This window comes from Eubalaena glacialis, chromosome 4, assembly GCF_028564815.1.
Source record: "Eubalaena glacialis isolate mEubGla1 chromosome 4, mEubGla1.1.hap2.+ XY, whole genome shotgun sequence".
NCBI classification, from domain to species: Eukaryota; Metazoa; Chordata; class Mammalia; order Artiodactyla; family Balaenidae; genus Eubalaena; species Eubalaena glacialis.
This window is the reverse complement of record NC_083719.1, coordinates 97,632,332-97,658,294: the sequence shown is the minus strand read 5'-3', so window position 1 is coordinate 97,658,294 and position 25,963 is coordinate 97,632,332.

Sequence of the window (25,963 nt, the reverse complement as noted above, 5' to 3'; positions counted from 1 at the left end):
TCTGTAAAATGTTCCTAAAAACAACAACATCCAACTCATACAAGGGGCATGTATGAGCTGGATTTTTAGAAGTTGTATATAATCTGGAATTCTAAGGTATTCCCTAGGAGGGAGAAATGCATCCATGGATATCCCAGGATATGAAACCACATAAGTTTTAAAAGATGCAGAATCATGAAGGAGTGTGGAGTATTTGGAGACAGAGAAGAAAGTTGGTGTGGCTGGAACATAGGATGTGGATATTTGTGTGTGAATCAGGTCATTGGAAGCTGGGGAGAGTGGTGAGAGATGAAGCTGGAGAAATAATGTGAGGACACAGAACCAGGCACACTTTCAAGTTGAAACTTCATATTATCTTTATATTGTCAGTGCCTAGCAGGGAACTAGACACTTAAATTCATGCTTTTGAAATAGGTGGACAGATAGATCTATGGATAGATGAATGGTTGGATGGACGGATAGATGGATATTGAGTACATTTAGCTGAAGTAAAGACATTATGTATAAAGCTTCTAGTTTTGATTATATTCTTTAGCTATTTGAGGTACTAGAAAGTTTTTTAAAGCAGGAAAATTGGGTGACCAAATTTACATTTTTAGATTATAGTTGGAAGTAGTATGGAGAACTGACCGGAGTGAGGAGGGGATATGGGCAGGACAGTTACAAAGGAGGTTGTTAGGATATTCTAGAGAAGAGATGTTAAATGCTGTAAGTAAGGATGTAGAGAAGAAATGCAATTTAAGAGCATTTCAGGTGGAGACGATAGAAAGTGTAAAGGTGTTTACATGGGGCAGGAGACATAGATGTGTGAGACAAATGAATCTCTTCGTCTGGAAAAATAATGAAAATTTCTTTTTCAGATTCTTTTCCATAATAGGTTATTACAAGATATTGAATATAGTGCCCTGTGCTATACAGTAGGTCCTTGTTGTTTATCTATTTTATATATAGTAGTGTGTATCTGTTAATCCCCAATTCTCAATTTATCCCTCCCCCCCTTTCCCCTTTGGTAACCATAAGTTTGTTTCCTATGTCTGTGAGTCTTTTTCTGTTTTGTAAATAAATTCACTTGTGTCTTTAGATTCCACATATAAGTGATATCATATGATATTTGTCTGTCTTTGACTTATTTCACATAGTATGATAATCTCTAGGTCCATCCATGTTGCTGCAAATGGCATTATTTCATTCTTTTTTATGACTGAGTAATATTCCATTGTGTATATGTGTATGTTTGTGTATATATATGTGTGTGTGTGTATATATATATATATATATATATATATATATATATATATATGCGCCACATTTTCCTTATCCATTCATCTGTCGATGGACACTTAGGTTGCTTCCATGTCTTAGCTATTGTAAATAGTGCTGCTTAGGAACACTGGGGTGTGTGTATCTTTTCAAATTAGAGTTTTCATCTTTTCTGGGTATATGTCCAGGAATGGAATTGCTGGATCATATGGTAACTCTATTTTTAGTTTTTTAAGGAACCTCCATCCTGTTTTCCATAGTGGCTGCACCAATTTACCTTCCCATCAACAGTGTAGGAGGGTTCCCTTTTCTTCACACCCTCTAGCATTTATTGTTTGTAGACTTTTTGGTGATGGCCATTCTGACCAGTGTGAGGTGATACCTCATTGTAGTTTTGATTTGCATTTCTTTATTAATTCATGATGTTGAACATCTTTTCATGTTCCTGTTGGCCATGTCTAAATCCATTCTGAGGTCAAAATATATGATCTAATGTTATCACTTCAGCAACTTTTTTCAGGCAACTCTCCAGTAATCTGTACTTTACCCACTAAACTGTGTTCTGTCTGGTCCCTTAACCCTCGTTGAGTCGTAATTGATTGCTCACTTTCTTATAACCCTTACTAAACTGCTTACTCTTTAAAGGCAAACACTGTGTCTTATTCATTCTTTTATCCCCAGCTTCTAAAACAGTGCCTGACATATAGCAGGTACTCAACAGATATTTTTTAAATTATTAATGAATACATGAATGAATGTACTTCTAACTAGGGGACACTATGGGATCCTATGGCTCTCTCAGGGATTTATAGCTGCCATCTAAAGTTCAGAATACCTTGAGTTTGGTCACCATTCTGGCATCATTTCTAAGTTTTCTGTTGTGCTGGGTTCTGAGGGACTAAGACTCTTTGGAATGATGTGAATCCCCAGGCACTGGCTTTCTTCCTTCAGTTTTGTCTTTTCCTCTATAAAAGTGTCTGAGGATAAGGAATTTTCTAGGCTAGTTCCTTCTCAGCACCGTCCTTTCTTGGGGTGGATAGCAGAGGGCTTTTCCTGAGACCTGAAAACTGTGAAGATCCCTCAGGTTCAGGATGTAGATCAACTCTTCATTCAAATATTACCAGATGACATAGTGTAATAGAAAGCCAAACCCAAAATGTCACACATGGAAAGCAAAGCAAACAAAAAATAAGACCTTGATAATGTTGGTGCTTTGTAGGTTGTACTTCATGATTACTTTCCTATGAGAAGAGGTTCTTAGGTGATTATGGATAAGTTGGGAAGAAATATACAATCATATTTTCAGTACCAATTCATCTGTCTTGCAATAACTGAATTCAGGGATACTGAATATTGTATTGTAAACATCATGTGATGTTTTACATCACTTTAATGGCCAAATTCCCTTGTTTCAAATAAATGAAATACATTGCCCTGAATAATGAAGCAAAAATATTTCAAGACTGATTCTCCACTACCCACTTTAATAAATTATTTCACACTAGGGATGCATAAAATAAATACCTTTAAGAAACAACAGTTTTGTTTTAATGAAATTTTATTTTATTTTTTTGACTGAATAGAAATGTGTTTCTTCACAAATTTGCACTTGGGATTTATTTATCTATTTGAATTAGTCAATTTATTTAAATTTTCTGCTGCTTCTATGAATATGAAATTTATTAATATTTTACTGTATTTTTGCTTTAAGTTTGGAAGTTATGTATCCAAAATGAGAACATTTGGTGGGTGCATCAATATTCCTAGCATTGATACCTAGATATCCCAGCAGGACACCTCTCAAACTCAGAGGATAAGGCGCACGATTAATGTATGATACATGAAGTTAGAGACTCAGCAGGGCAAGATTAGGTTATTTCAAAGACCAAGCATTCTCTAGGCCATGATTCAGTAGTAAAAGTTTCCCTCTGTTCTAATGAGGGACCACATTAACAACCAAAGAAAGAATAAATCCAAAAAGAGAAATGGTCAGTTGCAATCTAAGAAAGATGACAGCAAAGATTAGTGTGTTGACTTGCTCTTCAGTAACATGCAGAAGAAAGGGTCACTGACAAAGCGCCTGGACATGCATGTTCTAGTGGCAGGGATGCCTGCTCCCAGCACTGTGAATTCATTGTTATAACCTGATGCCCTGGGCCACTAATAGTGCTGTGAATCTTCACTGTTGTGATTCAATGTGTACAAAGTAAAATTGGATTAGAATTTGGTTATCTATTGCTTAATGGTACACTACCTCAAAAGTTCATGGCTTAGAACAACAGCTAATTAATTCTTATGGTTTTATTGGTTGATCAGGAATAGCTGGGGAGTTCTCCCTTGGAGTCTGTCATGGTAGCTGGGGTTGGAGACATCTGAAGGCTCAGTTGGACTAGATGTCCAAAATAGTTTCTTTATTCACATGTCTAACACTTCACCTGGGGGCTGGCTGAGCATCTTTTTCTCTTTGTGACTTCTCCACGTCTTGCTTGGTTTTCCTCATAGCATGGTAGTCTCAGGTTTTAAGTCAGACATCTTACAAGGCTGCTAACTCCCCAGAGAGAGAATTTGCTTAGATATAGGCAGAAGCTGCAAGACTTTTTATGACTAAGTGAATACAGCATCACTTGTGTTATATTCTGTGAGTCAGAGAGAAGTCAATGGGCCAAACCAGATTCGTAATGAGGGAACTACAAGGAAGCCCATTGGAGGCTCATCTTTGGAGATTAGATACAACAGAGGGTTAAAAGCTAGAGCAACTTCTTGAGGCACTTAGCCTAGAAACAACTTCCATGTTTTGTGTTACAGGTATTTATTTATTTGCAGACTGTTTAATTTTAAAAGTAATCAATAGACACGTACAAAAACAATAGAAACATTTTATAATGGTGTTGAATGAAAAATAAATGTTAACACTATCAGCTTCCTTAATCCCATCTCCACATCCTATGTAAGCATTTTTGGTTACATTCTTCATCATCATTATAAAACAAAATAATATATTAGCAATTCTGTTGCTTGATTTATCACTTTAGATAATAGATTCAATCTCCTGTCTTCAAAAATGGATAAACTGATGCCCTTTATACTTCTTTCATTTCCCTTCCAAACAAATTTTACTATATTTTAATTTTGTTTATTTTATTGCTTTCATAATTTTTAACAATATATTTAACTCTTTATTACATGTGTGTTTAAAAGTACAGGGTATTTCTTGGTTCACAATTACCAAAATGGAGTAAATTATCATACTTTACCATTTCAAACATTATTATACTTTACAGTAATGAAATCTATTTTACATTTTAAGGTTGGTAAAATTTTCAAATTGTCTATAAATATAACTAAGTCTTCACTTCTCATTGTTATAATATATTGACTCTAAAATTTGTGGGGGAGGTGTGTATAAAGTTGTTTAACATATTATAATCATGTGTCACTCTTCAGAACCAAATGGTATGATTGACCCTGTGGAAAAAAAATGTAATCATGTGTCATTTTAAACCTGTGCTACATGAATGAGAGTATTTCAGTGTCAAGATCAAATGTATGTTTTTCCTTTAAACACCGTATTTGTTCAAAATTATAATCTGTTTCTCATTTGGACCATTTCCTTCTTGAATGGTATTTTTACTCTTTTGCGATGCTTTTCTTTTCTTCTTGACTGATCTTTCTGTTATTAAGTTCTTCAAGCTCCTTGATGATGGTATTTTGTGAATTAAGATATCAATCCACTTTTTAGTGATTTTTGAAGATCTTTGACTTCTTGTGGTAGGCAGCCTCTAAGATATCCCCCAGTGATCTTCATCCCTGGCCTCACTCCCCAGGTTATCCTTTCTTGTTATATGTGGGTGAGGCTTATTTGCTTCTCATGAATAAATTACGGCAGAAGTGATAGGATGTCATTCCTAAAATTAAGTTATAAAAAATTGTGGCTTCTGTTTTGGGCACTCTCTCGTGTCACTTGCCTAAGAAAAAGGCACCTGCTATTCATGAGGGAGCCCTCTAGTGAAACCTGTCCACAACCATGGAAGCAAGAAGGTCCCTAGGTTGAGCCTTCAGATGAAACTGAAGCCAGAATCAGCAGGTTGATCGCAACCTGTTGCAATCATGAGTGATCCTGAACTACAGGTACCCAGCTAAACTGCATCCAGATTTCTGACTCACATAACTGTGAGATAATAAATGTTTCTTATTTTAAACTGCTAAATTTGGGGAATAATTTGTGTTATAGAGAAATAGATAAATAAAACAGATTTTGGTACCTGGAGGTGGGGTGCTACTAAAAACCCTGAAATGTGGAAGTGGTTTTGAAACAGGCATTTGTCTTTGAGGAGAGTATTACTGAAAGTCTAAAGTGAATTAAAGAAGTTATTAATTAGGAGATGCATGGTCTTTGGTAAGGCTGCTCTTGAGGGCTTGCAGGAATTGAGGTAGATGTTATTGAAAGCTGGAGAAAAGGGGGTACTTCTTATATAGTGGCAGAAATTTAACAACACTGTTGTGTGCAGTAACTTGGAAAGTAGAAAATGTGCTTAATGAACTGAATGATCTAGCAAAGGCGATTTACAAGCAAAGTGGTGAAGGTGATGTCTAGTTCTCCTTGATGCTTTTGGTAAAATGAAAGAGAAAAGAGGCAACTTGAGGGAAGGATTGTTAAATACGAGGAGTCAGCAACTGATGTTTTGAAAATTCTTAGTTTCTACAGATGGCAAATGATGCTAAATTAAGAAGTGGCTTCCAAGGAAGGATCAAACCCAGGGCCCAGCCAGAAAAGCACGTTCCAAAGATGCAGCCAAGGGTGTAACTTTAAAATATCTTTTTTTTAAAATCTCAGATCTAAGGTGATGTATCAGCATATTCTGTAGGCAAAAGGCCCTCAAGGGAGAATAAAAGTGTTCTTTACAGATCTCAGTAAAACAAGAGAGATTTTATAAAGGGCTTCTCTTAAAGAAATTTGTGGGTGTGGCTTTTGTTTAATAGCTTGAAGCTCAAGAGGATTCGAGGGAGGCCCTTAGTGTTTAAGAAATGCTGCAGAAATATCTACCACCTTGGATTGAGGAGGACAAAATGTTAAGTTGAGGAAAGATCCTGAAACCCTAGAATTCTACTGCCAAGGAGCAGGCTGAGAAAGCTGGTCAGCTACCAACACATGATACCTTTCATGAAAAAGGAAAGGTAACATAGGGGACAAAAATAAGAGTCCAGTGGGCAGAGCCAAGAGCTATAGAGAATTATTCCTGGATCTTGAGATCTAATTAAGGAATTTCCAAGATTTGCCTGGATTTCAGAATTTATGTGGAGCAGTGACACCCTTGTGCCTTCTACTTTCTCCCTTTTTGAATAGGAATATCTATAGCAGTTATCCTCTCGCTGTCCCTCTGTTGCACATTAGTGTGTGTAGCAAGACAGCTTATCTCTTTAGTTGCGCAGGTCTGCAGGTAGATCGAAGCTATATGCAAGGAGCCCCACCCAAGGAGTCTCTTCACACATGGAACTGATTTAGTTGATGATTCTGAAGTTTGAACTGATGATGTGATAGTATGTCACTTCCAAGATGAGATCATAAAATATCTGTGGTTTCCATCCTGAGTGCTTTCTTTTGTTCTCTTGTGGATTGCTCCCCCTGGAGGAAGCCAGCTGCAATTTTGAGGACCAGCTCTGTGGAGAGGCCCACGGGGCAAGGGACCATGACCTGGCAATAACAGCATGAGTGATCATCCAGTTGAGGCTGAAGGAAAGCTTTGGCCAGGGCTGCAGTCTTATCTGAAAGCTCAATTTACCAGGTTTAGAGAGAATCCACTTCTATGCCATGAATGTACTCCTGAGCCTAAGAAACTGTGTGATATATAATACATGTTTGTTGTTTTAAGCTGCTAAGTTTTGGGGTAGTTTCCAGTGTAGCAGTAGGCAAGTATTACAGGTGGGAGAATGCCAACTGACTGAGATGTTAAATGAAAGAGAAGATTTTGCCTCAATTAAAAAAACCAGTCTGCCTTTTTCAGCATATAAATATCTCGAGAGGTGCTTGGCCAAATTGTTTGCGGAAATCAGGGTTTCTCTAAGAGGAAAGGAAATGATATCATATAGCTCATCTCTTCTCCATGAGATCTAGAGTTAGGAAGTTTTATCTGGATACACTTGTATTATCCTGTTCATAGCCTAGTGGCATTATATACAACAGAGTCCCTGAATGTTTTGATAAGAGTAAAGGGAATAAAGGCCAGCAGAGTGACTTGCACAGAATTGGATGAGATGAATGGGAATCAGTGTGTTAGCTGGCCAGAATGGTGGGCACTGGAAAGGGTCCTGGATCACCTCTACTGGGGGGGCATGACAGAAATAAGTAGGCATAAGTAGGGGTGTAATGTTTTGGCACTCCTCATAATGCATGGAACAAGGGTATTTAATCCCACTCATTATGTTCCAGAATCAACTTTCATAGAGAGCCACACTGTTTACAATTGATCATTAGAAATACATTTCCTAGTGGGTAGAGCACAGTCATCAGGGCATTACATGCTAAGTTTTTTCCTCCCTCCCTCCCTTCTTCCCTCCCCCCCTTCTTTACTCCCTCCCTTCCTCCCTTCTTACCTTCCTTCCTTCCTAATATTTGAGTGTCCACTATCTTATAGTTTCTGCTTTATATGCTGAAGTTATAACAAAAAGCAGAACGGATCAAATCCTTGCCCTCTTGAGGCTTTCTTACCTGTACATGGGTCTTATGCTCTAGCTGGTTCTAAAAGAATCTGCTTGGTCCCACTGCCTCTCTTGACTTGTGAGCATGGCTATAGGAAGGTATCTAAAGACCTTTGTTCTTAAGTGCACTGGTCAGTGTGCCAAAGTGATTTTCACTTGAAGCTAAAGCTGACGAATTGCTACTTCTGTGGGCGAAATGCTACTGTACCACAAGTATAGCAACAGAGGAAGGGGATTTTGGATTAACTACTGTGTTTCAGCCATGGTCTGCCGAGACCAGTTTCTACTCAGCAGCCGATGGCCACTTTCATAGTCAAGGCACTGACATAGGACCACGTCAGCCTGTACTCTCTTTCACAGAACTCTCCTAAACACATGGAAATTCACTGACATAGAAAGCACAGGAGATTGAGGACTTGGAGGGAGGCAGAGTCTTTTTGCTTCCATTTCCATCTGGTGGGTTTCTGCATCCCACCCAGGAAACAAAGAGTTTCAGGTCATACTACTCAGCCATAAAACGAATGAAATTTTGCCGTTTGCAACAACATGGGTGGACCTGGAGGGTATTATGCTTAGTGAAATAGACAGAGAAAGACAAATACTCTATGTTACCACTTAGATGTGGAATCTAAAAAATGAAATGAATGAATGAATATGAAACAGAAACAGACTCACAGAAAGAACAAACTAGTGGTTACCAGTGGGGATGGCAGTGGGGGAGGAACAACATAGGGGTAGGGGATTAAGAGGTACAAACTACTAGGTACAAAATAAATAAACTTCAAGGATATATTGTACCATGCAGGGAATATAGCCAATATTTTATAGTAACTTTAAATTGAGTATATCTTTAAAAATGTTGAGTCATGTTGTACACCGGAAACTAATTAATAATGTAAATCAACTATAACTCAAAAAGAAGTTGCAGATCAATCTGTAAAGTAGTAGATCCCATTTATATATGTTATTAGGCATACTAAATTCTGATTCTGAAGCTAGAACAATTTAATTTATTAAAATGACCTCAACAAATATACTCTTGATTAAATTAAAACCTGCTTTAATGAGCCTATGTGAAACATTATTTGTGACTAAACATTTATTTTACAAGTACATTCACACTACTATACACACACAAATACACTCACACATCTTATTCAGCTGAGGTTATATTAAGAAGAAAGACTGCAATGACAGGCAAAATATTTTTAAAATGTGTACAAGTGGATTTGTAACCTTTTGAGTCAAATCCATATGGCAAATAATACTTACAAGGCAAATATTTTGCAAATGTTTTTGCCCTTCTCACTGAAGTTGTAAAAGTCCTAGCCAAGGTTTAGCAACTGACAATAGTTTGTGGAAATGTTAGCCAAGCGAGTACTCTGCTATTAGTGGCCAAAGTAAATACATGTTTTATTGCCAGTGCTTCAAACTAACATTTTCATAAAGGCATGTTTACCAAGGAGTAAGCATCACCAGTTGCAACCTAAGACAGGTATGTGACTGGATAAAGGAGATGCCTGTTATTTTATTTTGTCATTGTGTGAATTATAGACATATTTTTGTATTGCATAAAAAGAGTGCATATAAAACTTTAAGTTACATAGCAGGGGTATTTGTTAATGACTCACTTTCTCTTGCATATCATAGATTAAAATGATACAATCGCTTGGCTCATAGACTTTACAGTCGGTTGTCCTTAAGGAATTACTCCCCAAATGTATATTACTTTGGTCATCATCCAGCATGCTAGATAATTTGAGTATAATTTTTGCAAATAAGTGGTTTTTTTATTTTCAAAGTTGTCTTACAAGTTTTAGTAAAATAAGCCAATTTTTCATCATTTTACATTTCTTCTAAATCTTATCCAGATGATGGAATAATTCTATGCTTTCATTGCCACTTTTGAGACAATAACAAGATGGAGAGATTTAATAGCTAGCATGTTCAGTGAAGTACAAAACTTGCTAAAGTATTTATGCATTCTAAATGAGGATTGGGCAGTGATTCCATTTTTGTCCCCTCCCTGACCAATAAAATGACGAAACGTTTTAAGGGACAAAACAATAGCAAGTGCTGTCCTTTATAAAGTACAAAACATACTTCAATCTCTGATGGTTCATTTCGTGATATGTATGTTGAAGAGAAGAGAAACTAGTTGAGGATTAATCACATATCATGAATTTCTAACTATAATAAAATGAGAAAATAGTACATTAGGATGGTATGTATAGTCCATGATCATTTTAGAAAAGGTACATCACTTTGTGGATTAGATATTCTTGTTTCATTGCTATAGCGAGATAACTAATGAGTTAAATTTAGCTTAAAAGAGAGATTATCAATCTCTGGGCTGGTTTGGGAAATTCCACACATCTGGACACGGAGCTCTTTTTTTTACTGATAGGGAATCTGTGATGTTGTCAATGAATTACCTACACTTACAATTATTGAGTCAGTTGCCAATGTTTCTTACTCTAGGGAAATACCTCTGCCTAGCTCTAAGAGAGGAAAAAAAGCTCTTTCTCTGAAATATATTTCTCTTGAAGTCAGCATTAAATCTGTTAGTGTTAATGCCTCTTTTGAGCCTAACAAATTATGACCCGAAAGGCTGTAGTCTCTTTCAATGCATTCTAGCCCTTGTGTGTCTGTTTTACCACAGGTAGCCTGGGAATAGTGCATCTAGCTCATCTAATGCTATTGAAACTCACTGAAGGGTCAGGACTGAGAGGGAGCGATACCTATGAATGTGTCAGTAATGGCTCATCACCAGCTGACATGAAAAATAGTTGGACTGACAATGGCTTGGCAGTTGAGCCTCCAGGTAAAGAAGCTTTCAGCTAAAATGTATTAAAGCTAGGATGACACCCGAAAGCCCTCAACTATGTCAGTCTTGGAATGAACAAGGAGCATACAGATTCTCTGTGCATATGTATAATGCTTTCTGCTCATGCCTCCTTTATTTTGATGAATTCAAGCCTTTTTCCCTTCTATTTATGAAGGTTTGGACTAATGATGTTTACCTATGCCTGAAGAGAACATGAGCACATTTGTCTCAAATTTTTGAAACAGCAAGAGAAATCTTGTTCTACTGAACTCAAACTGACGATTATAATCCCTAAGAACAATATTTATCCTGGGGAAATGCATTGCAATAGGAATTTTCTTCCAAATATATAGCTTAAAATGGGTGAATCTTCACTTATGTTCAGCTTTTCTTAGTTTATTTGTCACCATCATCATCACCATCATCATCACCACCATCATCATCATCATCATCATCATCATCATCACCATCATCACCATCATCATCACCATCACAATGATAACAGTGACCACATTAATGTAGCAGAGCAACTTTTCACAAACAGAATGTACCCAGAAAATTTGGCTGAGGAAGTATTTCTTGTTTGATCACCAGTGGAATCACAATAAAAAAAGAAAGGAAATTCTTCCTCCTTTAAGGAATATGGCTTTGTGTTCTAAGTAGAGGTAACGGGCCATTTTTGAAGGTCTGACTAAACCATACCTGGGAAATCAGTCATCATGTTACCTAAGACACAGAAGGAAAAAGGGTGATATATTAAATTGAAAAAGTCTGTTCCTCTATGGAGGTGGCTGTCAGAATGGGGAAAGGGCAGTTTGTAGGATTATTCAGGTGGTACAGATTAGAACTCTGGCCAAATGCTGCACCTTGGAGATGGATGACTAAGTATTCTGGGTGGGTATTTGGGGAGACCTGGCAATTAAATAATGTGACCTTGGCCACCATGCCAAAAATACTTTTTGCATAACTTGAAAGGGATTGCTGAGTGGGCATTGTGGCAACAGCTCAGAGAGATAGTGTCCGGGAGATGGTAATGGAGAAGAGTCCAAGAGAGGCAGTGCATAGCAGGGCCTCAAGTAATGCAGCAACACTGTGGCCTGAAGCCAGGGTCCTCCTCTGTTAGTTTTCCAGGATATTCTAAGTCCAGGAATTCTATGTGATTCGTTAGAGAGGGAAAGGAGCTCCAGTAATGCCTGAGTTTGGGCTTTGTGCTGATCTTGGTTTATAGGCTGTTAGAGCCAGATTTGCTTTACTTTAGAAAAATGGAGAACATTAGCATTTCTTGCTCTTGGGGTATTGTGGGGCAACTAATATCTGCTATATTAACAACAACATTTTCATTAGTTTCCTGTTATGTTCTCATGTACACTTTATCTATAATACTTGCAAAAACCTTGTTAGGTAAGTTTCTCTTGATTTTCTTAGATATCTTCCTGTGTCTATTATAATACTATGTCAGTATTATTTAACTATAATAAGTAAAAACTATAGTTATTTAACCACGAACTTATTTATTTGGCAAATATTTATTGTTTACCTACTGTGTATCAAGCACTGCTGTAGGTGTTGGAAATAAATATGAGAAACGAGGTCCCTGCTGTCTAAAAAGTGAAGACTCTAAACCAGAGGCATTTTGATGTCAGGGACCATATACTATTTTTCCTCTTATTCCCAGGTGCCTGGAGGTAGAATAAGGAAATTGACATTTGTTGTGCACTTACTTTGTTCTTTGGTAAGCATTTTTGTACTGTGTACAGAATACAGCTTTAGCAGAAAGGGAGTAGATTGGAAGGGTTCCAGGACAGCCCTAGTGACCAAGGGACGAGAACTGAGCAACCTCAGTCTCTCTCTATCCATCAGTTATATTAGCTTTGTTCTTTCCTGCTACACGCAGTCTTTCTCTACTTGGTGGAGCATTTTTACCAGCTTCTCCAGATTTGTTCTCTTGCAGTTTTAGGGTCTGATAGACAAAGAAACATTTATCCCAGCAGTAACTGTCCTGACTTTGGGACAAATGCCCAACCCTGGAAATTTACCAGGAGGATGAGGCCCCTGCAATAGGTCCAGATTGGGTCTAGTGATCACCTCTATATTTAGCACACGGGGCTAGCTCCCAGAAGGCAGAACTTGAACTGGGTATACGCCAGGTAGACTGACACAGCTACCGCACGTAATTCTTATAGCAACTCTCTCAACAAGTATATCATATTCCATATTTTACAAAAAATTATGTCTCAAAGACATTAAATAACTATATTCACTCAGCCTGTGGAGGTGAGAGTCAAACCCTGTTCTGCCAGCTAGAAATCTGGTGCTCTTTTTGCTATGCTGTACTATTTCCGTGATGCCTGGAACATAATAGTTCCTAAGTAATAGTCACTGAATAAATGCATAAGTATCAAACTATATGTAGCTAGGATAATCCAGAAGAACTTATGTAGTTTTTACCCAGAATTTAAATTGTAATGTATGTAAGCCTATGAATTTTTAGATTTGAAATGAGAATACTCAACATGATAGATGTATAAATATGTATATGAACACGCGGTGCTATATTTGGGGAGCTATGAATTCCAAAGTACAGAAATAATTATTTCAGTTTCCGTATAAAACATACTACTTTCAATTCTTAGAGAAGACTTTTTTAAGTTCTAAAATGGCCAAAACCACTTTTATTTTGACAAAGTGAGTCAGCTAAATGTATTCTCTGGAATATTGAGAAGAATCTTCTTACTAAAACGGCTTCTAATGGTTCATTGAGACATTTGCCATCATGGTTGAGCCAGCTTTGCACCTCCTTCTGAGCTTGTGTCTTACGGTGGTGATATCTATAGGTGAGTTCTGACTGACTGGCAGCTGTCACTTGTCAGCGGCTGTATGTGAGGATCAGCATAGGTCCTAAATATTGACTGCAGAGCTTATCTAAGGTGCCCCAATGTAAGTGCCTTTAAACAGGTATGCTCCTAAGAAGCACTTTACAAAAACCCAGCTTCAGATGGCTTAGCCAAGAAGAGTCTTATTGTAGAACTGATGGGTATGCTGGCAGTAAAGGGAGGGCAGTGACAAAACGGAAACAGGATCAGAGTGGACACTCCTTGTGGAATATCTTCAGGCATCCAAACAAAGATTATTTCTTCCAGCTTTCCGTCAATGTATTATATCACAGGTCAGCAAAATTTTTCTGTAAAGGGCATTTTCTATCAAGCCTAAAATGTTTCAGGCTTTGTGGGCCATGGAGTCTCTGTTGCAGCTACTTAACCTTGCTTTTGTAGGGCAAAAGCAGCCTAGACACACATAAGCAACTAGACATGGCTGTGTCACCCCAAAAATTAATTTATAAAATCTGGTGGGAGACCATATTTAGCCCACAGGCCAGAGTTTGCTGCCCCCTCACTTACACGTAAGCTATTATTTCATCCATGTCATCTCCATACTTCTATTGAACTATTTCTAATACAGAGCAGTGCTCTGTATTAGATAGAGAAGAAAGTGATGATATCAGTAGCTTTGGGGGGTTATAAATCTAACATGAAAGACTGGAGAAGAAGCCATAATGTTTCATAACTAATGCAAACATAAAGCTTTTTACAAGTTTAAGGGAGAGATCTCTTCTAGAGTATATGGTCATATGAGAAAGGAGGATCTAAACAAAACAACTTGAAGAATAGATTGTAAAAGAAGAGCATAGGAAGTATTAAATGTATAGGGGATGGCCAAGAACAAAAATAGCAAGGAAAAGTAGGGACATGTTAAAGGAAAAGTCATTATAACTTGAATCTTGAACAGTATGAAGAAGGAGTTGGGTTCAGATTGTGTAGGACCTTGAGTGTTAGGTTAAGAAATTTGAATTTTATTTTTAAGCAGTGAGAAACTTGTGAGGGCTTGAAAATAGCAGGGGAGTGATGTGAGCTTTATAGTGAGAAAATGAATGTGCGGTTTGTAAATAGTTTGGATTGGAGGGCAGAGAGCTTGGAAGTAAAGAGACTAGGTAGGAAGTAACTGGAATTGTCCAAATGAATGGAGTGAAGGCTTGGATCAACGTTTTGGGAAGTGGAAGTAAAAATATATAGATATATATATATATATATTTATTTATTTATTTAACATCTTTATTGGAGTATAATTGCTTTACAATGGTGTGTTAGTTTCTGCTTTATAACAAAGTGAATCAGTTATACATATACATATGTTCCCATATCTCTTCCCTCTTGCGTCTCCCTCCTTCCCACCCTCCCTATCCCACCCCTCTAGGTGGTCACAAACCACCTAGCTGATCTCCCTGTGCTATGCGGCTACTTCCCACTAGCTATCTATTTTACATTTGGTAGTGTATATATGTCCATGCCACTCTCTCACTTTGTCACAGCTTACCCTTCCCCCTCCCCATATCCTCAAGTCCATGCTCTAGTAGGTCTGTGTCTTTATTCCCATCTTACCCCTAGGCTCCTCATGACTTTTTTTTTTTTTTCTTAGATTCCATATATATGTGTTAGCATACTGTATTTGTTTTTCTCTTTCTGACATACTTCACACTGTATGACAGTCTCTAGGTCCATCCATCTCACTACAAATAACTCAATTTCGTTTCTTTTTATGGCTGAGTAATATTCCATTGTATATATATGCCACATCTGCTTTATCCATTCATCTGTCAGTGGACACTTAGGTTGCTTCCATGTCCTGGCTATTGTAAATAGAGCTGCAATGAACATTTTGGTACATGACTCTTTTTCAGTTATGGTTTTCTCAGGGTATATGCCCAGTAGTGGGATTGCTGGGTCGTATGGTAGTTCTATTTTTAGTTTTTTAAGGAACCTCCATACTGTTCTCCATAGTGGCTGTATCAATTTACATTCCCACCAACAGTGCAAGAGTGTTCCCTTTTCTCCACACCCTCTCCAGCATTTATTGTTGCTAGATTTTTTGATGATGGCCATTCTGAACAGTGTGAGATGATATCTCATTGTAGTTTTGATTTGCATTTCTCTAATGATTAATGATGTTGAGCATTCTTTCATGTGTTTGTTGGCAATCTATATATCTTCTTTGGAGAAATGTCTATTTAGATCTTCTGCCCATTTTTGGATTGGGTTGTTTGTTTTTTTGTTATTGAGCTGCATGAGCTGCTTGTAAATTTTGGAGATTAATCCTTTGTCTGTTGCTTCATTTGCAAATACTTTCTCCCATTCTGAGGGTTGTCTTTTTGTCTTGTTTATGGTTTCCTTTGCTGTGCAAAAGCTTTTAAGTTTCATTAAGTCCCATTTGTTTATTTTTGTTTTTATTTCCATTTCTCTAGGAGGTGGGTGAAAAAGGATCTTGCTGTGATTTATGTCATAGAGTGTTCTGCCTATGTTTTCCTCTAAGAGTTTGATAGTGTCTGGCCTTACATTTAGGTCTTTAATCCATTTTGAGTTTATTTTTGTGTATGGTGTTAGGGAGTGTTCTAATTTCATACTTTTACATGTACCTGTCCCATTTTCCCAACACCACTTATTGAAGAGGCTGTCTTTTCTCCACTGTATATGCTTGCCTCCTTTATCAAAGATAAGGTGACCATATGTGCTTGGGTTTATCTCTGGGCTTTCTATCCTGTTCCATTGATCTATGTTTCTGTTTTTGTGCCAGTACCATACTGTCTTGATTACTGTAGCTTTGTAGTATAGTCTGAAGTCAGGGAGCCTGATTCCTCCAGCTCCATTTTTTGTTCTCAAGATTGCTTTGGCTATTTGGGGTCTTTTGTGTTTCCATACAAATTGTGAAATTTTTTGTTCTAATTCTGTGAAAAATGCTAGTGGTAGTTTGATAGGGATTGCATTGAATCTGTAGATTGCTTTGGGTAGTAGAGTCATTTTCACAATGTTGATTCTTCCAATCCAAGAACATGGTGTATCTCTCCATCTATTTGTATCATCTTTAATTTCTTTCATCAGTGTCCTATAATTTTCTGCATACAGGTCTTTTGTCTCCTTAGGTAGGTTTATTCCTAGATATTTTATTATTTTTGTTGCAGTGGTAAACGGGAGTGTTTTCTTAATTTCACTTTCAGATTTTTCATCACTAGTGCATAAGAATGCCAGAGATTTCTGTGCATTAATTTTGTATCCTGCTACTTTACCAAATTCATTGATTAGCTCTAGTAGTTTTCTGGTAGCATCTTTAGGATTCTCTATGTATAGTATCATGTCATCTGCAAATAGTGACAGCTTTACTTCTTCTTTTCCGATTTGGATTCCTTTTATTTCTTTTTCTTGTCTGACTGCTGTGGCTAACACTTCCAAAACTATGTTGAATAAGAGTGGTGAGAGTGGGCAACCTTGTCTTGTTCCTGATCTTAGTGGAAATGGTTTCAGTTTTTCACCATCGAGGATGATGTTGGCTGTGGGTTTGTCATATATGGCCTTTATTATGTTGAGGAAAGTTCCCTCTATGCCTACTTTCTGCAGGGTTTTTATCATAAATGGGTGTTGAATTTTGTCAAAAGTTTCTCTGCATCTATTGAGATGATCATATGGTTTTTCTCCTTCAATTTGTTAATGTGGTGTATCACGTTGATTGATTTGCGTATATTGAAGAATCCTTGTATTCCTGGAATAAACCCCATCATGTTGTATGATCCTTTTAATGTGCTGTTGGATTCTGTTTGCTAGTATTTTGTTGAGGATTTTTGCATCTATGTTCATCAGTGATATTGGCCTGTAGTTTTCTTTCTTTGTGACATCTTTGTCTGGTTTTGGTGTCAGGGTGATGGTGGCCTCGTAGAATGAGTTTGGGAGTGTTCCTCCCTCTGCTATATTTTGGAAGAGTTTGAGAAGGATAGGTGTTAGCTCTTCTCTAAATGTTTGATAGAATTCGCCTGTGAAGCCATCTGGTCCTGGGCTTTTGTGTGTTGGAAGATTTTTAATCACAGTTTCAATTTCAGTGCTTGTGATTGGTCTGTTCATATTTTCTATTTCTTCCTGGTTCAGTCTTGGCAGGTTGTGCATTTCTAAGAATCTGTCCATTTCTTCCAGGTTGTCCATTTTATTGGCATAGAGTTGCTTGTAGTTATCTCTCATGATCGTTTGTATTTCTGCGGTGTCAGTGGTTACTTCTCCTTTTCATTTCTAATTCTATTGATTTGAGTCTTCTCCCTTTTTCTCTTGATGAGTCTGGCTAATGGTTTATCAATTTTGTTTATCTTCTCAAAGAACCAGCTTTTAGTTTTATTGATCTTTGCTATCATTTCCTTCATTTCTTTTTCATTTATTTCTGATCTGATCTTTATGATTTCTTTCCTTCTGCTAACTTTGGGGGTTTTTTTGTTCTTCTTTCTCTAATTGCTTTAGGTGCAAGGTTGGGTTGTTTATTTGAGGTGTTTCCTGTTTTTTAAGGTAGGCTTGTATTGCTATAAACTTCCCTCTTAGAACTGCTTTTGCTGCATCCCATAGGTTTTGGGTTGTCGTGTCTCCATTGTCATTTGTTTCTAGGTATTTTTTGATTTCCCCTTTGATTTCTTCAGTGATCACTTCGTTATTAAGTAGTGTATTGTTTAGCCTCCATGTGTTTGTATTTTTACAGATCTTTTCCTGTAATTGATATCTAGTCTCATAGTGTTGTGGTCGGAAAAGATACTTGATACGATTTCAACTTTCTTAAATTTACCAAGGCTAGATTTGTGACCCAAGATATGATCTATCCTGGAGAATGTTCCATGAGCACTTGAGAAAAATGTGTATTCTGTTGTTTTTGGATGGAATTTCCTATGAATATCAATTAAGGCCATCTTGTTTAATGTATCATTTAAAGCTTGTGTTTCCTTATTTATTTTCATTTTGGATGATCTGTCCATTGGTGAAAGTGGGGTGTTAAAGTCACCTACTATGATTATGTTACTGTCGATTTCCCCTTTTATGGCTGTTAGTATTTGCCTTATGTATTGAGGTGCTCCTATGTTGGGTGTGTAAATATTTACAATTGTTATATCTTCTTCTTGGATTGATCCCTTGATCATTATGTAGTGTCCTTCTTTTTCTTTAGTAATAGTCTTTATTTTAAAGTCTATTTTGTCTGATAGGAGAATTGCTACTCCAGCTTTCTTCTGATTTCCATTTGCATGGAATATCTTTTTCCATCCCCTCACTTTCAGTCTGTATGTGTCCCTAGGTCTGAAGTGGGTCTCTTCTAGACAGCATATATATGGGTCTTGTTTTTGTATCCATTCAGCCAGTCTGTGTCGTTTGGTTTCGAGCATTTATTCCATTTACATTTAAGGTAATTATCAATATGTATGTTCCTATTCCCATTTTCTTAAATGTTTTGGGTTTGTTATTGTAGGTGTTTTCCTTCTCTTGTGTTTCTTGCCTAGAGAAGTTCCTTTAGCATTTGTTGTAAAGCTGGTTTGGTGGTGCTGAACTCTCTCAGCTTTTGCTTGTCTGTAAAGGTTTTAATTTCTCCATCAAATCTGAATGAGATCCTTGCTGGGTAGAGTAATCTTGGTTGTAGGTTTTTCTCCTTCATCACTTTAAATATGTCCTGCCACTCCCTTCTGGCTTGCAGAGTTTCTGCTGAAAGATCAGCTGTTAACCTTATGGGGATTCCCCTGTGTGTTATTTGTTGTTTTTCCCTTGCTGCTTTTAATATGTTTTCTTTGTATTTAATTTTTGATAGTTTGATTAATATGTGTCTTGGCGTGTTTCTCCTTGGATTTATCCTGTATGGGACGCTCTGTGCTTCCAGGACTTGATTAACTATTTCCTTTCCCATATTAGGGAAGTTTTCAACTATAATCTCTTCAAATATTTTCTCAGTCCCTTTCTTTTTCTCTTCTTCTTCTGGGACCCCTATAATTCGAATGTTGGTGCATTTAATGTTGTCCCAGAGGTCTCTGAGACTGTCCTCAGTTCTTGTCATTGTTTTTTCTTTATTCTGCTCTGCAGTAGTTATTTCCACTGTTTTATCTTCCAGGTCACTTATCCGTTCTTCTGCCTCAGTTATTCTGCTATTGATCCCGTCTAGAGTATTTTTAATTTCATTTATTGTGTTGTTCATCATTGCTTGTTTCCTCTTTAGTTCTTCTACGTCCTTGTTAAATGTTTCTTGCATTTTGTCTATTCTATTTCCAAGATTTTGGATCATCTTTACTATCATTATTCTGAATTCTTTTTCAGATAGACTGCCTATTTCCTCTTCATTTGTTAGGTCTGGTGGGTTTTTACCCTGCTCCTTCATCTGCTGTGTTTTTTTGTCTTCTCATTTTGCTTATCTTACTGTGTTTGGGGTCTCCTTTTTGCAGGCTGCAGGTTCGTAGTTCCCATTGCTTTTGGTGTCTGTCCCCAGTGGCTAAGGGTGGTTCAGTGGGTTGTGTAGGCTTCCTGGTGGAGGGGACTGGTGCCTGTGTTCTGGTGGATGAGGCTGGATCTTGTCTTTCTGGTGGGCAGGTCCACATCTGTTGGTGTGTTTTGGGGTGTCTGTGGCCTTATTGTGATTTTAGGCAGCCTCTCTGCTAATGGATGGGGCTGTGTTCCTGTCTTGCTGGTTGTTTGGCATAGTGTGTCCAGCACTGTAGCTCGCTGGTCGTTGAGTGAAGCTGGGTCTTGGTGTTGAGATGGAGATCTCTGGGAGATTTTCGCCATTTGGTATTACGTGGAGCTGGGAGGTCTCTTGTGGACCAGTGTCCTGAAGTTGGCTCTCCCACCTCAGTGGCACAGCCCTCACGCCTGGCTGGCAGACCAAGAGCCTGTCTTCCACACAGCTCAGAATAAAAGGGAGAAAAAATAGAAAGAAAGGAAGAAAGAGGATAAAATAAAATAAAATAAAGTAAGATAAAATAAAATAAAGTTATAAAAATAAAAAATAAAAATAAGAAAAATATTTTAAAAAATAAAAAATAAAAAAAAACAAAAAAACAGACGGACAGAACCCTAGGATAAATGGTGAAAGCAAAGCTATACAGACAAAATCTCACACAGAAGCATACACATACACACTCACAAAAAGAGGAAAAGGAGAAAAAATAATCTATCTTGCTCCCAAAGTCCACCTCCTCAATTTGGGATGATTCGTTGTCTATTCAGGTATTCCACAGATGCAGGGTACATCATGTTGACTGTGAAGATTTAATCCGCTGCTGGGAGAGATTTCCCTTTCTCTTCTTTGTTCGCACAGCTCCTGGGGTTCAGCTTTGGATTTGGACCCGCCTCTGCGTGTAGGTCGCCTGAGGGCGTCTGTTCTTCGCTCAGACAGGACGGGGTTAAAGAGCAGCTGCTTCGAGGGCTCTGGCTCACTCAGGCCGGGGGGAGGGAGTGGTACGGATGCGGGGCGAGCCTGCGGCGGCAGAGGCCGGCATGACGTTGCAGCAGCCTGAGGCGCACCGTGCGTTCTGCCGGGGAAGTTGTCCCTGGATCATGGGACCCTGGCTGTGGCGGGCTGCACAGGCTCCCGGGAGGGGCGGTGTGGATAGTGACCTGTGCTCGCACACAGGCTTCTTGGTGGCGGCAGCAGCAGCCTTAGCGTCTCATGCCTGTCTCTGGGGTCCGCGCTAATAGCCGCGGCTTGCGCCTGTCTCTGGAGCTCCTTTAAGCAGCGCTCTTAATCCCCTCTCCTCGCGCACCAGGAAACAAAGAGGCAAGAAAAAGTCTCTTGTCTCTTCGGCAGCTGCAGACTTTTTCCCGGACTCCCTCCCGGCTAGCTGTGGCGCACTAGCCCCTTCAGGCTGTGTTCACGCCGCCAACCCCAGTCCTCTCCCTGCGATCCGACCGAAGCCCGAGCCTCAGCTCCCAGCCCCCGCCCGCCCCGGCGGGTGAGCAGACAAGCCTCTCGGGCTGGTGAGTGCTGGTCGGCACCGATCCTCTGTGCGGGAATCTCTCCGCTTTGCCCTCCGCACCCCTGTGGCTGCGCTCTCCTCCGTGGCTCCGAAGCTTCCCCCCTCTGGCCCCCGCAGTCTCCGCCTGCGAAAGGGCTTCCTAGTGTGTGGAAACCTTTCCTCCTTCACAGCTCCCTCCAACTGGTGCAGGTCCTGTCCCTATTCTTTTATCTCTGTTGTTTCTTTTTTCTTTTGCCCTACCCAGGTACGTGGGGAGTTTCTTGCCTTTTGGGAGGTCTGAGGTCTTCTGCCAGCGTTCAGTAGGTGTTCTATAGGAGCAATTCCACGTGTAGATGTATTTCTGATGTATCTGTGGGGAGGAAGGTGATCTCCGTGTCTTACTCTTCCGCCGTCTTCTCAAATCCTCTCTATATTTAATACAAAAGAAAAAAAACAAAAAAATGGATATGAAAGACACATAAGCATTAGAATGATTGAATATAGTGGGTTAAGAAAAGAGAGAAGTCAAGAAATACTTTTAGGGCCCAAGCCTGAATAAGTAGGAGAAAAGTACTCATATTTAAAGAAATAGGAAATTCAAGAGGTAAGGCCAATTTGGGGAGAAATGTGATTAATTTAGCCTTGAATATATGACGCAAAATGAAGAAAGAAAAAAAAAAAGATTGAGTCCAATGACATGAGACATTCTGCTCACGTAGAAAGTTTCTTATCATTGAGAGTTGCATAATGGGAATATGTAACTGAAATTGCTTAACTCTTTTATATTAAACTACTAGATCATGACTTATAATAGCAGACTAGCAATTACACTACCAATCTTCTTGGGCCAGCCATCAGCCACAAAGAGTAGTAATTCTCTTGTTTATTTCATAAGAGAGAGTACAGAGGAGAACAGATGTGATAGAGAATATTAGAAGTAGAATTAAACCATGATCTTCACATATTTTATTAAATGTCAGTGATCATTGTTTTAAGGATTAATGGCTAGCTCCTGGTTTGAATTACAGTACATTTCATTACTGATAGTGATCAAATGATGTAAAATTGTAAAAGCTGCATCACTCTAAATCATGTTTAATAAACTGAGGCGTATGTTTTGATAAAGAACAAAAAAAAAACCCAGCTAAATCATGAATCTCATAATTACTGGCTGACATGGGAATAAAATGCTAGGTTGGATTTTCGGAATCTCTGTTTTTAATTAGGTCGTTGATAATGTCATTTGGTAATCAAATTTAATTCCAAATTGAGAATTAGGGGCACTTGTATTTTTCAAGTGACAAAAGGACATTGGTTAATGAAAGATAGCATATGAAAATGACATTTTAAATGCTTAACTGTGTAATAATTTATAGCATTTCAATAGGATCTGTTTTTCTTTTGCTGAAAGGTTTGGAGAATATCCCAGATGTTATAAAAATTAATTCTAAGACCACTTCTGTGTTGTGAATGAGCCCCAATAGTATCTATATTTTGTAGAGTGTGGCCTTGGTACAGATTAGTTTGATAAATAAGCTGCCTGATTTTTCCCAGAATCTCACAGAAAGCAGGGTTTAAGGTACATGAGGGAAGCTCTGTATTCATTCCTCTGTTTTGGTGCTTTGTTCAAGACTATTACAGGCCTAGAGAAGATGAACTGTAAATGGGAAGTGTAAAGAATTTTACATTGCATCTGAAGGTCAGCAAACAGTGGACATTGGTGAAAGTAGAGAGCAGAATTTTCTTCTGAATTCAGTAATAATTTCTTTTTTTTTTTAAACATCTTTATTGGAGTATTATTGCTTTACAATGGTGTGTTAGTTTCTGCTTTATAACAAAGTGAATCAGTTATACATATACATATGTCCCCATATCTCTTCCCTCTTGCATCTACCTCCCTCCCACCCCTCTAGGTGGTCACAAAGCACCAAGCTGATCTCCCTGTGCTATGAGGCTGCTTCCCACTAGCTATCTATTTTACATTTGGTAGTGTATATATGTCCATGCCACTCTCTCACTTTGTCCCAACTTACCCTTCCCCCTCCCCATTTCCTCAAGTCCATTCTCTAGTAGGTCTGTCTTTATTCCCATCTTGCTCCTAGGTTCTTAATTTCTTAAGAGGATGAACTCTTCAAAACATCAACAGACCTGTTGCTGTCAAGAAAAAGGGGCAAGAGTAATATGGTGAAACTCCCTTCTTCTCAGCTGAGATGTCTGAAAGACACCAACTCAGGGTTGTCACTTAACATGTATAAAGGCATAGAGAAAATTTGATTCATGGATATTCTTAAGTAGAGTACTTGAAGGATTTTGACGAGATACATTTTGAAATGTCTGTGTGTGCAGAGGTTGGATTCAGAGGTAAGAAACCATAGGTCACATAAAGTAACAAAAGGGGGCTAAACTAAAAAGTTTTATGGGTTTGGTGATTTAAAGGCGAGTACTGTGCATTTCCTCAGAATCTGAGCAGTCCCAGCACAGTCTTCAGGGGGTGCCTTCAGGTACCCTGAGCCTATAAACTAACAATTTGTATGCTAAGACTTAGCCAACCAAAATTTCCAAGTTTACTCCAATGCACAATTCAATGCAAATGTGTGTATTTTGGTGGAAGTTTTTCAAATAACAAAACAACACTGGTGACAACACACGCAAATGTGTGCCCCAGCAGCAGTCTGCCCTCCTTGCTTTGGCTTTTACTGTTGATTTGAGCTTCGTGTTGGCTCTTTTTGTTTGCTTGTTTTTTTGTTTTTAATTAATTAATTTTTGGTTGCGTTGGGTCTTCGTTGCTGCGCGTGGGCTTTCTCTAGTTGCCACGAGCGGGGGCTACTCTTTGTTGCGGTGCGCAGGCTTCTCATTGCGGTGGCTTCTCTTGTGGAGCATGGTCTCTAGGCATGCAGGCTTCAGTAGCTGTGGCGTGTGGGCTTCAGTAGCTGTGGCGTGTGGGCTTCAGTAGCTGTGGCATGTGGGCTTCAGTAGTTGTGGCTTGCAGACTCTAGAGCACAGGCTCAGTAGTTGTGGCGCACGGGCTTAGTTGCTCCGCGGCATGTGGGATCTTCCCGGACTAGGGCTCGAAACCGTGTCCCCTGCATTGGCAGGCGGATTCTTAACCACTGAGCCACCAGGGAGGTTCTCGTGTTGGCTGTTTTATGGTCAAAGACTAACCACAGACTCTGGAGATAAGGACTTGAGGAGATTCAAGCAACATACTCAGAACAAAATACCGACTGACCTTGGGAGGAGAACAGAAGACTTGCACATTTCACATCCTAACCAGAAAAGCAGTCACATTTTTAATGTGCAAACAGTTTTACTAGTTCTCTCCTAGTTTATCAAATATAGCAAGTGTGGAGTCTGAGCTCAGATTATGTTCAGCCTCTTGCATTTTTCCTAGAAAGTAATTTGGGTGAGCATCAAATTAAGTGCAGCTTCATTAATAACTGCAGCAGCCACTGTGGTCTCTAGGGTAGTTATACTAAATGTATTTACATACAAAAGTGATTATTCTTTAGTCTCTATGGAGATATGGAAATGTGCATAGTTAATGCCAACTATTAAGACCTGTATTAGATTGAGGTAGTATGATACTGAACTACTTAAGGATTTGGAAAGAAACTTGGAATTATGTGTTAGTGTTGACAAGTAAATGCGACTGTTATTCCACATTAGATAATATCTTTAGCACACGTGGACATAATTAATCTATGAAAATATGCTCTCTTGTAATTTGGACAATGGAAAACATCACTTTAACTTTTTCCCAGCTCCAAGCTCATTTTTTTTGAGAGAAGGCAATGTGAAGAATGACACAATTGATTAGGAAAGTAAGTGACTGGCACTTCAATACAAGTGGCTTCTTTCCGTCAAGAATGGAGTTCATTATTTGTCACTGTTCAAAGAATGACATAAAGCCAATAAAGCACTTTGTGCAATTTTTCAATCACTCCTTAACAAGTATATAGTTTCTGTATGTGAGCCAGTGCCACAAGATTGTCAGGGTATATGTGCTATTTGGAAATTTATTAGATGTGAAAAGTATTTTTATTTTTCTAATTCACACTTGCTCTTTTCTAATTTTCTGGCCTTTATTTTGGAGTTCTAAACTAGCGAAGACACTCAAACCAGTAGCATTTCTCTTGCTCCATGAAAACTGATGCATCATACAAAAATGCTCCTAGATTTGAACAAATTTAAGACTTATTAACGCTGTTCAAAATATCCAGTGTTGTGGTTCATCTCCTACTAATGCCCTTTGACCTTTGGAATAGTAGATAAATTCTGTTCCACTCTATGTCCCTAAAAGTCACTGGGATGTTTTATTTTACTTTCTTTGAGTCTGTAACATCTTTCTGAACTTTGCTTATAAAACCATAGGAGAAGTATGTATCATGCATTATTTTGTC